Source organism: Hyperoodon ampullatus (genome assembly GCF_949752795.1).
Source record: "Hyperoodon ampullatus genome assembly, chromosome: 7".
In the NCBI taxonomy this organism is placed as follows: domain Eukaryota; kingdom Metazoa; phylum Chordata; class Mammalia; order Artiodactyla; family Ziphiidae; genus Hyperoodon; species Hyperoodon ampullatus.
In genome coordinates, this window is record NC_136920.1 from 77,546,143 (window position 1) to 77,565,087 (window position 18,945).

The window sequence follows — 18,945 nt, forward strand, 5'->3', positions numbered from 1 at the left end:
TCCTGTTGAAAACAATTTTAGTTTTATTTGTAAAGTGGAGTAAATAATATCCTGAGTGAAGTAGGCAGCGTTTTAGCTGAAGATGCTCAGGAATCAAACTTTTGAAAAAGGCCAATCAGCTAGCTAGCTAGCAGTTACCATCAGTGGCTTGCAGAAAAAAAAATTACAGATGGTATGTTTGTTAAATAGATAAAAAGAATACGCAGTTTAAAATGGGTGAAAAATCCCAGGATCTATTGTGACCTAGACCAGAGGTCCCTAACCTTTTTGGAACCAGGGACCGGTTTCCTGGAAGCAAATTTTTCCAGGGAGGGGAGGCGGGGTTTGTGGGGTTCAGGCGGTAATGTGAGCCATAGGGAGCGGCAGATGAAGCTTATAGCTGGCTTGCTTGCGACTCACCTCCTGCTGTGCAGACCACTTCCTAAGAGGCTGTGGACTGGTACCCGTCCGAGGCCAAGGGGTTGGGGACCCCTGACCTAGACACTCAAAAGCAGACAGTTGACCTTTGATTAAGCCCATTTTCCTGTGGAGTGAGCCATAAGGGGCTCCAAGACACAGTTTGGTTTCAATGTTTCAGTGTTCACAGCCAGAGGGCAAACTCAGAATGTCTCCTCCTCTTGCAAAAACTGGACCACGAATGAGAAGTAGCCCTTCACGCACAACATCCCTGCAGATCTGATGGGCTTGACTGCCCAGAAGGATTGGGCTCTTCGTGCTGGTAGCAGAGCCTCATGCTAATCCCAGATCCTTAGCCATGAGTGTTGCTCCAAATCCGCCCTGATAGTAATTAGCCAGGTGAACTCCATCCATCACCCCAGGTACAGGATTGTGTGTGTCACTTGACCAACATCGTCCTAAGCTCGTATTTAGGATTTTAGCCAAGAGTTTTGGGTCAAGCCCTAATCTGAGTCCCAGATTCATAGCTTCAGCAGTTCCAATCCTACTAATAGCTAACAGCAAGTGTTTGCAGATCTTCGAAGCCTGGCCAGTCCCAACAGCTCCACGATGCACCACATGGGAGCCCATGCACCACAGCAGCTCAACCCCTCCCATCCTAAATGTGAGGTTGCCAGACCGAGCCGTTCCCACACCACCAGAAACAGGGGCATCCGAGAAAACTGCTCCCATTTTCTCAACTTCTTTGGCCAATTCTCTCAAAACCATAGGATCAACAGTACTAGAATCTATTAATAGTCTTTCTTCACTTTTTTTTGAATTCCATTTGCTCCAGTATAAGCTTCTAGCACATTGATGCACTGTAATAATTCTGTCACCTTTTTCGGCTACATCCGCTGCAGAAGACACTACCGGGTTCACTTGCATCTAGCAGCTCTTTGCATGCATCAGGGAACACATCAGCAATAGTGAGTGGCTAGCCATGTTTCAAGAGCTCTTTTGCCACTGGATTCCCCACGTTGCCTACTCCAATGAATCCAACTGGAGTCTTGGAAGCTACTGACCTAGAACACAGCGCTGCAAGGCTGGCCACCGACGGCTGCTGTGGACGACTCCCTGTACCAGAGGCAGGAGGTGGCTCCACGGAGACGGAAGGAGGCTGACACGTTGCCCGCGCCCCTCCTTCCCACGGTGACCTCCTCGACTCCCGGCTCACCCACTGGCTGCTATAGGGTGCGTGGTGCGGAGGGCCGGCTCGGCTGTGGCGATTCTTAATACCTCTTTGGTACTAGGTTACACATACAATTTCACCTAGTGAGCGATTTAACAGAAGGAATTTTTTTCTACGGCATTTTTGTGGCACAGCAGATAGAAGCGAGGTCACTATTTCTTTGAAAAACTGAACTAAAAATTTATAGAAAGTCATGATTCATTCTACAAATATGCTGAGCCAAAGAAATGTGGAAATTGATGCGATGGAGGAAGAGCGCTAGACTTCCCTGATGCTCAACTGGGACCTTTCTTCTGGTGTCAGAACATGGTTGTGTAACTCCTTTAATCTCAGTGGATTTTCCAAAAATTCCAGAATCTTCAGATTTTGGTAGCCCCTGTTTACTGCCTTTGCCCCCCCATGCCAAACCCCCACCCCACTCCGCACACATTTATTTTTTGCCAGTTGTCCTCCGGGGGGCTTTTCTTTATATAGTTATTGCAGCAGTTTGTTAAGACTACTGACCCCCAGTGAAAATGCCCCTCCCCCCGTTTTCTCACCCTGTGTAGTTTTGTTCCACCTTGACCTGGGTTTGGTCACATGACTTGCTTTGGCCCAATGGCATATCAAGAGCTGAAGCTTGGAGAGTACTCGTGCTTTAGGGCTTGTCCTCATGGAAACCTGACATGTTAGGAAGCCTGGCTAACCTAGTGGAGAATAGGCACAGGCCACAGCCAGCACCAATGGCCAGACATATGAAAGCAACCAGCCCCAGTCCAGCAACCAGATGATGGCAGCCTCAGTAGTCACCTCAGGTGAAAGCAAGATAGATCCACCCAGGGGATCCCAGCCCATTCTGCTGATTCACAAATTGTGAGGAGATAAAGTGCCTGCTGTTTTAAACCACCAAGCTTAGGAGTAGTTCATCACACAGGAAGAGATATAACTATCTTCACTGTTAGATTATCTTCCCATTTTATACCATGTTTCCCCTCAAACCACTGCTCCTTTATCCAAGATTCTAGAAAAGAAATAACAACTGATGAGGCTGACAGAGCCTTAACATTTTTTAAAAGCCTTATAAACTTTTAAAATAACTATGTTAATAAAATCAATATTTATTTGACCACAAAATTATTTTCTTCAGTTGCCTTAAGAAGTAATGCAGAATTGTACTAAGTTTATAAATCTGGAGGCTCTAAAAATGTGTTATTCCTTGGATTCAAGTCCTAGTGTACTTTATGTGGGCATTCACGTTTGCAAAATGATTCCAGGAAATTTGCGATTTCATTTTACAACTTTGGCCTAAGGAGTCTTATGATATTTTACCTGAGAAAAATAATACATTAATTCCACTTTCAGCTATTAAACCCATGGCTTCCTGTATTTTCTAAATTCCCTATCAGTAAAGAAGACTACGTATAGCGTACAAGACTGTCATGATTAGGAGGAAGGTAGTACAGAAAGAACCTGTCAAATTAGGAATTGCCCAGTCATGTCAGTATACTAACGTGGGGAGCCACAGGCAGCTTGAAGCCTGGAAAAACGACAGATACAATGTAATGATTATCCTAAGGATCCGGATAATGATTCCTATGATTTTCTTTTAAATATTAATGGCAGAGGATTCTGGGGAAATGATGGTGGCTACAGAGAAGATTTTTATCCCTAAATATGCCACCCCTCCCCTAAATACACAAGCCCCCACCCCCACAAAGAAGAAAGAAAAGCATCTAGAATAGCAAGATCAAAAACCCACAGACAACATCTACAACAAGGTGTCCACATGAACTGCAACATACAGCCAGGTAGGAACAAATCAACAACAGGAAAAAGACCTACATATGTGTATCCCAAGGTGTGTGGGAGGAAGACGAGGGAAGGACTCTCTCTCTCTTTCAGGAGAGCCAAAGGTTACTATGGTTCAAGAACTCACTGAGATTGAAAAACTCACTGAGAACAGCGACAGAAACCGGGAGTGAATGTTGCAGGCTCCACTTTGCAGCTGAGTGCAAGAACTTTGAAATGTTCTGAGGATGCCAAGTGTTCTGGGGTCTGTGAAACCCTGACACCTATCAAACCAAAGCACCATTCCAGAACAAATCCCCATACTCAACAAGGACAAGAAAGAGGAGCCCTGGGTAAATGGGCAGAGGAGGGCCGAGGAGGAAGATTTTAGAAATTTTAAGGTCATTTTTAAAAATTATGTTGTGAAGATAATAGAAGATAGTGAGCCCTGGAGTTCTGAAGCTAGAAATTATATTCTGATCTATGTTTCCCTCCTAAAGTGGAAACTTATTTCATTTAAAAATGAGTGACAGAAGAGTATTCCACTCACATCCTGTAGAAAATCAGTGAGAAAAAGAAAGAAAAAAGAAGGGTGAAAAGAAAGTTCCAGCAAATCCTGAAAACGTGACAGAAAGACACGTCCACAGAACAAATGAAATTTATTGCCTGATATTGCGGAAAAAGTAAAAGAAATTTTAAAAGGAATAGAAACTGGCTTTAAGAAAAACATAAAAGAAATTAGAAAAAATCAGAAATGAAGTGATTGGAGAATAGCAAGATTTGAAAAGGTGAAAAAATTCAGTAAGTAATTTGTTTAAAAAAAATCATGTCTCGAGAGAAGGTTAAACTAGAAGGAACACAAGTTTGAATAAACACAGTGGATAATGCCTCCTTGGAGAAATAGCTGATTTCAAATCCAGCATAAGAAACGAACTAGATGTTCCTGTTACACCTTGTCGTACAAGAGAGCTGGGAAGACTTCAAAGACTACTGTGGTTGTGTGGAAAGGACTCAGGAGCCAACTTGAACAGGATCCGTGAACCTAAGAGGGGACAATCTCTGCATCGATATTTATAACAACCTCACTGAAAACAACAACAAAGAAAGAAAATACCTCATTAGTCATCTTCGGAAGCTACTTTGGAGTCAACCTTTCTCTCTCCTGTTTTTTCTTTTTTTTTTTTTGTAAAACTGGTAAATAAAATAAAAGAAACATTTATTCTTCCTTTCCTAATTAAACTGTAACTCAGGGCAACCAAGTAGTTGATGAAATAATCTTCTAGCTAGTAAATGAATAATAATCTAATTAGTAGAATATCACCATTTGGTACCCTTAATAAATTAATGGATCTAGACATTGATCATTAATGGCTGCAACGTCACAGTAAGACAGACACTTTATAGTTCCTTTTGGAATTCATCAATATTATCTATGAAGTAAACTTGACAAAAAATCACACCTGAATTATGTCAGTGCTCTAGATCTATCTACCAACTGACAGTAAATACATGGGCCAAAGGAGCATGATAAATATAGAAGCATAAAGGGGATGCAATCAGCATAATCCAGACAGTTGGGAACCCTACTGGATGAATGCTTTGAATTCAATGACAAATACTTGCAAGAAAAATGAGCAAATTGAGTTCTTTTAAACCTATACTTTAAAAGAAGTTGTGTTCGGATCAGCAATCAAATAAATAATGGTTATTAAAATAAAAATACATTTATAGGACAATCCAGGAAACATGAACTGACTGGCTATTTGTTGATATTAAGGAATTATTATTATTTGCGGATGTGTGATAATGACATAGTTGAGCTTAAAAAGGGCAGTTCTTGCATTTTAGAAATATGTATACTGACGTTTTCACTGAGAAAAAGAAATCTGGGATTTGCTTTAAAATTGCTGGGGATTATGGTGGTAGTAGTAAGAGAGGGTATAGAGAAAATATATTGGCCTGAAATTGACATTTGATGAGGACAATTGATGAAAGTTTCTACTTCTTTCTTTTTACTTCTGTAGATGTTTGAAATTTTCCATACTAAAACATGTTTTATAAATGTAGATGGCTTGCAATTTGCTCTTCTGAGCTCTCAGAAGGCAAAAAGCCATTCTTAAATTAGGAGCTTTCTTCTCTAGCCAAGAATTCTAATGATAATTGTGTCCCAACTGGCCAGTGCACTCAGATTGCTCTGAGATCTGTTGGTGGAAAAAAATAAAGAGGCTCTTTAGTCTTAGAAGAAAACAACAAAGAGTAAAGGCTGCTGCTAGGTCTAGGGCAATAGTGTAGTATCAGTATAAGGCAAAATATTAGTTTCTTCCAAAATCCACTTGTTACTACTGTGTATACTTTTGCAGCAAAATATCTTTTCTACATTGTCAGCATTAAAGTAAATTTACTATTTAGGTGGCATTTAAATTATCATATGCTCAAAGCCTAGAAAGAATCCCCTTGGCTGAAATGACATTAAATCTTATTTTGGCCATTGTAGTGTATTCTCCAGTCCTACTTGCTTTGTCTATAACTGTCCTAAAAAGGTGTGAGGAGATCTGCCAATATTAATGCCAGGATTCAAAATGAGTTCTTTGCAGCTTGCTTCCTTCAGGATCTTCTGCCCTCAGACCCATGTATTTACTTAATGCCTCAGATTATTGTATATGTCACATCTTTCCAACTAGAAGACAAGCTCCTTTAAGGGCAGTGACTAGTCTCATCAACATCGAATTTACTCCAACACTAGTGCTTTCAAAATGTGTGTTGCTTAGTGTATGTCTGACCGTAAGAAGTTATAGAAACAATTCTACTCTAACTAAATAATAATGATACTACTACTACTATTTCTACTACTACTGCTAATAAAATGTATGAAATAGAGTATACATGGGAAAATAAAGATAACACTGGAAATCCCAGACTATAAAATGAATGATCCCAAAGCCACTGGCCAATCCATTGACTGTAAACAGTTACTTGTGAATTGGTCAACATTTAAATGCATAATTGAGAGAAGGGTTAAAACAAATTTTATTACCAAAAAACACAATTTTTATACCTACAATTTTTGAGCTCAACTAACCTGTAGTTTTCACAGAAATAGATGAGATTCAAAGTATTCATTCAGGTTCCTAAATGATCCATTCCCTATCTTTCCTTATGAAACAATCAGTTGTAACTCTAATAATTTGTCAAGGATTCACCAATCTCTACTTCCTTTATTTTCCAAGGTTTGGTATCATTACAAAATCAAGCCCTTTGGCGGAATTTAATAGTTTCAAAATCCCTCATCAGTATTATTCACTGGGATAAAATAATATGAAAATTTAACAAACACTGACTATGTGCTGAGAAATGATCCTTCAGTGATTCACTCAAGGTGGAGACTAGCACTCAGGCTGCACCTGAGGTAGAATTTGAATTCCAAAGTGGACCTTTACACCACAGCTCATCTGCTCTTTTTAAAACCATCAGAAATAAGCCTGTTGCCTGACCTTTGAGATTCTGCAAAGAGACCATATTTACATCTTTTGTCTCTTTTAACTTCCCTAGTCCCCTTCTCTACTTTCAGAATAGTGATTCCCAGATAAGTACAATGAGTTCAAACAGTGTGGTTAAAGGGGTAATTAGTCTGCTCTGCAGCCAAGTTACTCACAGAATAAATAAGTTGGCTTTCACAGTTGTTAGTTTCTTCCTGGGCTTTGTTTAGAGGGGTCTCAGCTCAAGCAAGCAGCCTGTCAGCAGCCTGAAATAACTCTGTGGAAATCTAATGGCATATATGTAAAATATGTCTATGAAACCTTTTATTCAATCTTAGGTGCATAATTTTACTACTTCTTTAGGCCTGGAAAAGGATATTCAGCTACAAAAGGACAGAAAAGAAAATGTGTATAATACCTCATGCCTGCCTCACACCCTAGAACCTTATTTTACCCGTTTTATCAGAAAATGATGTATACTGTAAGAAACATTTTTTTAATTATTTGATCAAATATTTAAGTGCACTAAGTCTCTGTATTTATTAAAGCAAATATACTTACCTTTCTGTCCCTTTCTAAAAGAAAGCAAAAGATACAGTTCTTTTTTCTTAAGACTCAGGGTTTATGGATATTAATTATTACACTATATTGACACCCAGACATGTTTATAGGAGGCTTTTGAGACATACAGAGCTATTTATTCCCATACCAAATGGCACTTCTTTTTCCTCTGCCTTCTGCCTGTATTTTTTCTGTTGCGATTATATCCTACTGAGGCTGCTACATGTCTTTGTTTGATTTGAGGTTCTAAAGGTAAGACTGTATAGTCTCCTTTTTACAGAATAATAATGGGTTTTATGACTGTTTGCCTTCAGAAGCCTCTTTTTCCACTCATTCTCATTTCATATCTATGGTGAGGTGTCTAAAACAGATGAGTTAGTTCTGAACTGGTGATATATAAATCAATTATTATTTGATTCATATTCAAAGCAGCTCCTCCGAAAATAGTGGCCTTCCTGCCTGTGGGATGTAGTCTAACCTATTGCCTGGATCTACACCCACCAACATCCATATTTTGTCTATTGTTACCTTGGACACTTGTAGGAACTGAGGGAGTTTCTGTTTCTATAGTGTCCATTGACAGACAAATGAATAAAGAAAATATGGCACATATGTAGAATGGAATGTTATTCAGCCTTAAAAAATAAGGGAATCTTGCCATTTGCAACAACTTGGATGAACCTTGAGGGCATTATGCTAAGTGAAATATGTCAGAGAGAGAAAGACAAACACTGCATAATCTCACTTTTACGTGTAATCTAAAAACGCTGCTCTCACAGAAACCGAGTAGAATGCTGGCCATCAAGGGCTGGGGAGTGGAGGAAATGGGGAGTTGTTGGTCAAAGGGTATAACCTTCCAGTTATAAGATGAATAAATCCTGGGAGTCTGATGTACAGCATGGTGACTATAGTTAACAACACTATTGCATACTCAAAAGTTTCTGAGATAGTAGATCTTACATGTTCTCATCACACACACACACACACACACACACAAAGGTAATTAATTGTGTAAGGTCATGGATGTGTTAACTAACATTATTGTGGTAATCATTTTGCAATATATACATGTATCAAATTATGATGCTGTACACCTTAAACTTATACAGTGTTATATGTCAATTACATCTCAATAAAACTGGAAAGAAGAAAAAGATTCACATGGAGAAGGGTGAGGCTGGTAGAAAAAAGCCACCGCCTTGAGCAGTACCAAGGTGGGCGGAAAGCCATGGGGCTCTATTAGCACTGCTGGGGGAGGCTCTGCTCCCACGTGTGGGGAGGGGGTAGGACAGCACAGCTGTGATCCTTATTGCAGACCCTAGGCAGCCTCAGGCAACTTTTCAAAGTTAGATGCTGAAAACCAATAAATGAAATTATAAGGAAGAATTACAGAAATGTCTTTATTCTACTTCTGGTCCTCTTGGCAACTTTTTCCATCTAAAAGCTGCACCCTGCAGTTCTCAAAGCAGGAACATTAACATGGACCAGAAGTTTCCAAACTTTTCATCATCAACCCCTACACCAAAAGAAAAGTTGAAATTTTATGACCCCTAGTATATGAAGTATCTTGTGTGTTTTTAATATTTATCAAGAGAACATTTAACGGTTACCTACTATGTGCCAAGAGAAAATAAAAATAAGACACAGACTTTAAATGTAGACTTTGCTCCGGTATTATTCTTCCTTTTAACTTCAGTATAAGAACTATTGAGCTATTTCCTGTCCCAGTAAGGGGATAAGCAGACGATTACAGAATCCTGTGATCTCTTCCCAAGTTTGCAACTATAGGGTTGGTCCTAGAATTGCTCAATAACTTTGTATTTTGATTTAAGGGGAAACTAAAAGAACTTCCTGTCCCAAAGTAACTCTGCTTTGTGGAGACTGGAGGTGCCGTGCAACTGACTCAAGATACTGTTTATTTGTTTAAACAGTTAAATAAGTAGTTTCTATTTAACAAGTGAGCACAAATTTTCACAACAGTACCTACCCCATGACATAACTCAGACAAAAACTCTGAGGGAAAGGAAAACTGTATGGGCAAAAAGTCCAGGTTCCATCCACTGTACGTGGGATATTGATAGGCTTGTAAAACTTACAGAGGTACCTGGGGGTACCCAGGAACCCTGGGTATTTAGTATACAGATCAGCAAAGGATGGTGGAAAATAAGACGACACCAGGTCAGGGGACAAATTAAGCAGGTGAAGCTGGTCCTTTATATTCTTTTCCCTTCTGATACACCACTGCTCGTTCATGTCCAGAATATGTTCTGTATCCTCAGTAGACCTACACACACACACACACAGACACGTGTGTAGCACACAAACATGCACGCATGCATGCATGTACACATACATGGAGTCCCCAGTCTTCTCAGTTAAAATTCAGCTTGTAGTAACTAAAGAAAATTTATAATGCCCTATATTTTATAGATTTTAAAAATACTTGCACTTTAAGAGAAAACTTTTAATGTCTGAAAATCCCTTCTGACGAAGGAAGTTATTTCTGATATTGGAGGTTGACAGTTTCACAGAGAAAACTTCAGGAGCACAGAGACATGCCTGACCCTCTCCCCACGCACCATCTGGGGAGAATTCACCAACACACAGGCTCAATCCCTCTGCTAAGTCAAAATCAAGTATACCAACATCATTATTTCACAGAGAATACCCTACCTCATGTTAGGCATTCATATGTATTTTATTTGTTGAAGAGAGGAAGAAGATATAAAGGAGGGAATCATCCGAAATTACAGAGTACACCATTTAAGTCAATATAGATATTTAAATTTAAGGTAAAATTCAATGATAATTTCAAATTATATGTGGAGTTTTATTTACTAAAGAATATTTTGCAAAGTTCAACTCCTATTTTAACTTATATTTTCAGAGAAGGTATTTGGTCCAAATGAAGAATACCTTCAATCATTGTTCTTTTATTGCAAGCAAAAAAGGATTTATACTTCTTTTCATGAAATATGGTTGTTTGACAACAGAAGGATAAATATTTTATATTTTTAGAAACAACAGTCAGGCTACTGATATTCTTAATTAGTTTTAATAAATCTGAATGCTTCTTATCATCTACTCTTTAGCTTGTACCCGAGGAGTTGAATACCTCCGGGAAGATATGTGCTCCAGACCCGTAAATATGCAGTTCACAGAGCCCACCACCAGAGGGCAATAAAGAAGTCAAATCTTGAAACCATGGAGTGAAAATAGTGGGAGTTTAAATAAAAGCAACATTTCACAGTATGCTTTTCTGACCAACGTTATATCTAATAACTTAATGGATTGTATGTACATGGATTCTGAAAAGTCAGCAGCACACGTCACTGGTCAATTTCTATGATAAGGAGAACGTAATTGGAGTGTAGAAAAACAGTATACTTACATCTTAAAATTCCACCCCTACAGAATCTACTACTCACTACTGAAAAATGGTAAGAAGAATAGCTTTCTGTGTCTCAGTCACCAGTTAACATTTTCAAGAGTAGAATTTATCTTCCTATGATGCTCAAATACACAGGAAAAATGCATATCTAGGACAATGGATAAACTCTATATGACATATGAAAATAATTCTTCAAATGGAAAAAGTAAAAGATCTACAAGGAACAGTTTTATATGCATTAGTGTGGATATATACATAAAGAGGCTCTAAGAAACATAAAAATCACTTCCAGGAAGTAATTTTAGGTAGAAGAGAATTAACATGGATGAGGAAGAAAAGAGAGTTGGTTTTAAGATAGTTTCATTTACTTGTTTTTTTGTGTTTATTTATTTGGTTTATTTATTTGGTCTTTGGAATATAAGGAAACAGTGGCTTTCACATCCGTATCCCAGTGGAACAAAGGGACCGAGGTCTATACTGGAGCCCAGCCATTGTGTGACTATCTTGTAATAATACTGGTGAAATACAGCCAAATCATTTGAACTACAAGCATCCTCTCTGACAATAGTCTTAAGACATCAACATTATAAATTAAAGAAAGGAAAGAGAGAATACTGTTTTCTTTAGAGAGAAAATACAGATTCTGGATCAAATCAATAATGTCAGCAAACCTCATGGCTATAAAATATTCTGCTGCCTATCATTTAGATCATGCCTGTAGAAGAGGGAAACTGGGTGATAATTTCCCCAGATTTTATATTTAATTCAAATATTTTAGATAAGAGGCATCTCTAGTAAAACACTGTATCATTGATTTTTTCCAAAATGATAGCTCACAGGAGTTCCTCTTTCCTTCTCAAATACATATGGGGAAATGGAGGTGGGTGGGTTAGAGGAACTATCTAAACAGAGCATAGTAATCAACAGTTTGATTTTTTAAAATAGAAATTTCTATTTAAATTGTTTCCAGAGACAGAAACACACAGAGACAATTCCATGTGACAACAGTGGAAGAGACCAGAGTGATGCAGCTGCAAATCAAAAAATGCCAACACCAGTGATTGATGGCCACCACCAGAATCTGGTTAAGACAAAGAAGGATCCTCCCCTTGAGGTGTCAGAAAGAATATGGCCCTCTCAACACTCTGAGTTTGATCTTCTGGCCTCTAGAGCTGTGATAAAATAAATTTCTGTTCTTTTAAGCTAACAAGTTTGTGGTATCTTGTTATGGTAGCCCTAGAGATAACAGTATTTGATTCCTGAGATAGCAACTGTATTCGGACTATGTAATGACTATTCCAAGATGATCAACAGACACAAAGATAAAGAAAGGCAAAACTGAGACTAAGCCCAGTTCTTTTTATTCCCAGAATAATAAATGATTTTTAAATTAATTTAGATCTCTTTGTCTAACCCCTCTGCTTTTCAAAAGACTATGTGCGACTAATCAAGTATTAATATGTTATACTTTCATTTTAATTCATCTCAAATTATTTCTAATTCCCCTTATGAGTTCTTACTTGACCCATGAATTATTTAGGAATATATTGTATAATTTCCATTTGTGATTTTTCAACAAATTTCTGTTAACAATTTCTTATTGCATTCTATTGTCATCTGAGAGCACTCTTTGTATTGTTTATATCCTTTAAAATGTACTGAAATTTGTTTTATGGCCTAGCATATAGTATATCCATGTGCATTTGAAAAGAATGTATATTCTGATGCTGTTGGGTGGAATGTTTTATAGATGGCTGTTAGGTCTAGTTGATTGATAATGTTGTGCAAGTTTTTTTATTTTCTTGTTGATCTTCTGTCTGTTCTGCTATTGAAAGAAAGGTATTAAAGTATCCAACTATTATTGTAGAACTGTCTGTTTCTCTTTTCCGTTGTGTCGATTTTGCTTCATTGTATTTTGAAGTTCTGTTGTTAGGTGCATATAAGTTTATAATTATTATACATTCTAGATGGTATAATCCTTTTATCATTTTAAAATATCTTCGTCTCTAGTAAAAATTTTCATCTTAAAATATATTTTTTTCTGATATTTTCTTAGCCACTCCAGTTTTTTTGTTGTTGTCTTGTTTTGTTTTGTTGTTACTGTTATGGTATATCTATTCCAACCCTTTTACACTTCACCTATATATTTTCTTGACTCTAAGTGGGTCACTTTCTTGTTGATGTCATATACATATATAACTGTATATTACATTCAAAAATTACATATATAATAACAAATTATGGCAGACTTTGAACTGGACCTTTTATTTTTTTCAGTACGCGGGCCTCTCCCGTTGCAGAGCACAGGCTCCGGACACGCAGGCTCAGTGGCCATGGCTCACGGGTCTAGCCGCTCCACGGCATGTGGGATCTTCCCAAACCGGGGCACGAACCCGTGTCCTCTGCATCGGCAGGCGGACTCTCAACCACTGCGCCACCAGGGAAGCCCTGAACTTCACCTTTAAATGAGTATGATTTAGACAGTAGAGCTTCCCTACCAAATGCAAATAACTCACTTGAACTCTCTTTTTTGTAAAGGACAGACCAATTCTTCCAAGGGGAATTCTTGAACTCATTAAATATGTGATATTCATTATAATTAGTTGCATTTAACACCACAGAAAGGACTTGATCAAAGGCTATTTTACTCTTTTCTTCCTCACTGGATGATTAGCTAGGTTCATTTTTAAATGGAAGATATACTCTAGATATTTAAATGTAGGGCATCTCTTCCTTTCAAATCTCAGAAAGAAAGGTGTGCTTCAGTTTCCCTGCAGAAAGCTCTAGTATCTTACCCCCTTTTGAAAGAGGAACTAATCCTTCTTTCTCTATTCTTCTTTGTCTTCTTCCCTTCATCAGCAATGAGCCTCTTTATCATTTTTGTCAGCCCAAAGAATAATTTTTCTCTTTCCAGGCCATTCAAAAATTGTACACTACAAAGTAAATGGAAAGAGCTTTATTGATAAAAATAAAAACAGCTATGGCATTAGTTCTTAAAGAGTATAAAATGTTGATCCCTCATTCCAACAAAAAGTCTTGTTAACATTTAGGGTTCAATGAGAGGCAATAAACAAAAATGTTTTGGTGACTCAGTTGACATCTTTACTAAAAGGTTTGAACTCATAATGGTGAATATCAGACAGAGTTGTGTTAGGCAATTAAAATTAAATTATATCTAGACGTATTTTAAATTACCACATTAACATTAGCAAGTAATCTTAGAACTCATCTTGAAAGTAAAAGGTACTTTTATACTTTATAATGAAAAAATCAATAAAATGTGCCTTTATGAAGAGAAAATGTAATTATAATACCAATTAATGTTAACTGGTCACTTTTTTATTGAAGTAGAGTTGACATACAATATTATGTTAGTTTCAAGTGTTCAACATAGTGATCCAACATCTAAATACATTTGAATTGGTCACCATGATAAGTCTAGTAACCATATATCACCATACAAAATTATTACAGTATTATTGACTATATTCCTTATGCAGTAGATTGCATCCCCAAGACATTTATTTTATAACTGGAAATTTGTACCACTTAATCCCCTTCACCTATTTCTCTCAGTCCCCATTCCCCTTCCCCTCTAGTAATCACCAGTTTGTTCTCTGTATCTACAAGTTTGTTTCTCTTTTGTTTTCTTTGTTTTAGTTTTTAGAGTTCACATATAAGTGAAATCATACAGTATTTGTTCTTCTCTGTCTGACTTATTTCACTTAGCACACCTAGTACTCTAGGTCAATCCATGTTGTTGCAAGTGAAGATATTTCATTCTTTTTTAGGACTAAGTAATATTTCATTATATATGTGTGTATATATACACCACATCTTCTTTATCCATTCATCTATTTATGGACACTAGTTTCTTCCATATCTTGGCTATTATAAGTAATGCTCCAATGAACAGAGGGGTGCATACATCCTTTCTTATTAGTGTTTTTGTTTTCTTTGGCTAGATACTCAGAAGTTGAATTGTTGGATCATATGGTAATTCTATTTTTAACATTTGGGGGAACCCCTGTACTGTTTTCCATAGTGGCTGCACCAATTTACATTCCCACTAACAGTGCACAAGGGTTCCCTTTTGGATGATGGCCATTCTGACAGGTGTAAGGTGATGTCTCACTGTGGTTTTGATTTGCATTTCCCAGATGATTAGTGATATTGAGCATCTTTTCATGTGTCTTTTGGTCATTTGTATGTATTCCCAAAGCAATGTAACCCCTATCAAAATACCAATGGTATTTTTCACAGAATTAGAACAAATAATCCTAAAATTTGTATAGAATCATCCAAACAAACAAAAAACCTCCAATAACCAAAGCTATATTGAGAAAGAAAAACAAAGCTGGTGGTATGACATGCACTGATCTCAGACTATACTACAAAGCTATAGTAATCAAAACAGTATGGTATTAGCATAACAACAGACACATAGGTCAGTGGAATAGAATAGAGAGCCCAGAAACGAACCCACAGTTATGTGATCAATTAATCTACAACAAAGGAGGCAAGAACATACAATGAAATAAAGACAATAAATGGTGTTAGGAAAATTGGACAACTACTTGCAAAAGAGTGAAACTGAACTATTTCCTTATACCATATATAAAAATAAATTTAAAATGGATTAAAGACTCACATTTAAGACCTGAAACCATAAAACCCCTAGGAAAAATACATTGACATCGATCTTAGCTATATTTTTTGGGGGTCTATCTCCTCAGGCATGGCCAACAGAAGTAAAATTAAACAAGTGTCATTATATCAAACTGAAAAGCTTTTGCAGAGAGGAGAAAACCATCACAAAATGAAAAGGTAACTTACTGAATGAAAGATTTTTTCAAATGATATATCTGATAAGGAGTTAATATCCAAATTATCTAAAGAAATCATACAATTTAATATCAAAACCCCCCAGATATTCCAATTTAAAAATGGGCAGAGAACCTGAACTGGTTACTTTTTAAAGTGTTTGATACAGTACTTAGATGCATTCTTTTTTCATTAGCCTTGAATATCAATACTCTTAACATCTCCGTTTATAAATGAATAATTAAGGAATGGAGAGATAAATGACTTGTCTAAGGTACAAAGCTTATTACAAAAAAGATTATGCTAAACCAGACCTCTGATTCAGATTCCTATACTTTAATCATTATGGCTTACTGCAGAAGATTAGAGACAGAATTTGACATTGAAAGCTTAGATTCCAGTTTTTAATGAGACTTCTTCACCATGCCTTTATGTCTAAGGGAAAAAATTCTGGTCTGTAGTGCCATTAATGATAATACTGCTTTAGAGAAATGTTCTGGAGGGAAAGGATATTATTCAAATTTATTTTTAAAGTTTTTTTTTTGGTTTGACTTTGTTTCTTAATTTTCTCATGTTAGGATGGGAGGGCAAACAAAACCTAAACTAACAATACCAACTATACGTGTGTGTGTGTGTGTGTGTGTGTGAGTGCGCCTGTACTTATAAGTATGAAAATACAACTTACAAGAAAAGGCAAGGCCAGAATCTATAAGGCTAAGGATTTTGACTTTATCTTAGATGCAAGAGAAAGCAATTAAATGAAAAGATAGTTGTGTAGATACTAGGCTGTTCAAGTAGAGCAAAGGAGAAATGGTAATAGCTAAGATGGTGGCAATGAAGATGAAGAGAAACATTATATATGTGATGAGAGAGAGAGAGAGAGAGATGACATTCCAGAGGACCTAATGATGCAGTCTATGCAGAAAGTGAACAAAAGGAAGGAACTGAGGATCATTCCCAGGTTTTTGCATGGAGTTACTTTTTGTGTGAATCATGGCACCATTCACTGAGGAAGAAAAGATTTGCAGGATGGAAAAGTTTGGAAGAAGGAATAATTGAAGTTTCATTTTAGACATCTTAGTTGTAGAGACGTCAAGCAGTGTTCCTCATATTTCTCCAATGAAAAGAATCACCTGGGAATCTTATTGCACATATGGATTATCACCTTTCCTGCTAGAACTTCTGGTTTGGTAGTCTGAGTTGAACACAAAGTACTAGATTTTCTCACATTGCAGAAGAAAAAAAAACACACTGAAGGAGGTGGGAAAGAGCTAACCTAAGTAACTTTGGAAAACAGTATTTTAATATACTGTAATTAACCATGCACAATATATATTGAAAAGCTAAAGACAAAAAGAAATGTACACAAATATTGAACTTGTTAGTAAATTTATTTTTCACACGTGTACAGGTTAATGATTTTTAAATATTTTATGTGTATTCCAGAATTGAGCAAATGAATAGACTGCAAATAATGAGAATCAGGTTTCTAATTGTTAAAGAGTGACAAATAAGGAAAGGGTAAGGGAGGCTAGAATAAACCCTGTGCTGTTGGATTGGAATCAAGGTATCAATTTGAATTCATATATCAATTTGAAGTTATATATATATGTAGATAGACAGATGATAATGTGTGTGCGTGCACACGTGTGTGTATATACACACACACCCAGATAGATAATATGAAAATAGAGATACTTGTATATTTTTATGTATTCGTATATATATTTTTAGCTCTCTCTGCTGAAAACACAATGAGGTAGCTTGGATAGTGATAAATCCACCTCATACCAAGATTCTGGTTTCTGAATACCATTATTAATGCAAGGAACAAGAACTCCATGGAGAAATGACTGATTCAAGGCTGAGACAGAGGAAAGTAAAAGATGGGTCTGGAGCATTTTGTGGTGTTAGAAAGTAAGATATTACTCCAAAAATTGTATGGCCATGTAGGAAAAATATAGGAGACAGCTGGAAGGAGTACCAGTGACCAAATATGGAACACTTTGAGAAACAAAACAATTAATGATAGTAATAAATTTTAACCCGTAGAATAAAATAATTATCCACAAGTTCACACTGATGTATGTATATATATATGAACAAATAACCAGATAAATACATAAATGAAGGAGAAGAACAGCTCTTTCTTATACTCAAATTATAGTTAATAAATGTAGAGGGAATGATGGGAATAGAAAATGAACAATCATCAAACACCACAGTAATGGGTGGAGTCAAAAATTATTGATGGATGCTAAAATTAGTATGGGAAAATTAAACAAGAAGCAGAATATTTGAACAATCTCAAATAATTACAAAGGGAAAAATAGTGACTTTGCAGCTATCATTATAACTAAGTCATCAAAGTTAGCATCCCCAGTAGTGAGACATACAGATTTATTTGTACCTCTAATATGTACTGAAAATGGCATAATATCTCTCCTGAAGTGTTCTTGTCAAGAAATACATATCCTCAGTCTAACCATGAGAAAATATCAAACAAACCCTATTTGAGAAAAATTCTACAAAATGACTGGCTAAGATTTTCCATTAGTTCAAGGTCATAACAGACAAAAAAAGACTGAGGAACTATCCTAGATTAGAGAAGAATGGGGAGATATGACAAGCAAATGCAATAAGGGATCCTAGATTTGAATCTGGACCACAAGACAATAGGCAATATTTGAATACGAGTCTATAAATCATTAGTAGCATTGTGACAATGTAAACTTTCTGCTTTCAATAATTATACTCTAGTAATATAAAATGTTAACATTTGGGGAAGCTGAGTAAAGGGTACATGGGAACTCATACTGCTATGTTTGAAGTTTTTTGATAAATAAGGTTTGATAACACAGTTTTATAAAAACTTAGTTTGGACATTTCTGAACCTCTTTTTTGTTTCCTTATGGAAGAAAGTTGCTTGTTTAGGGATAATACTAAATCAATGCAGGTAAGATTTACACAGGACCAACCCTAACATTCATAGTGTGTGGCACAGGAAACAACTTTGAATGGCCATTTCAAGGAACAATATACTTAAGTGTATACAATGAGTAAAATGGATGAACTACACAAATTAATGAGTTGAAAAACCATAGAATCATAGAATTTTCTCACTGTAAAGGCTCTTACTTTCATAACTTTTCAGAACTTTTCCGTTCCTATGGGTAAATACCAAAGAGCAGGATTACTAGATCACTGTATGGTAAAAGTACGTTTATTTTGTAAGAAACTGCCAAGTATCCCGCTAGCCACAAATGAGAATTCCAATTGTTCTGCATCATCACCAACTT

At 36.6% G+C, this 18,945-nt stretch overlaps 1 pseudogene across 1 annotated transcript; it reads right to left on the reverse strand.

Moving 5' to 3' along the window:
• Positions 1 to 599: 599 nt before the first annotated feature.
• On the reverse strand, positions 600 to 4,520 carry LOC307055616 (3-hydroxyisobutyrate dehydrogenase, mitochondrial-like; annotated as a pseudogene). Its single transcript has 2 exons — positions 4,509 to 4,520; positions 600 to 1,622 (listed from the first exon to the last, which is right to left on the reverse strand). The product of its transcript is annotated as a 3-hydroxyisobutyrate dehydrogenase, mitochondrial-like (transcript).
• Between the last annotated feature and the right edge of the window lie 14,425 nt (positions 4,521 to 18,945).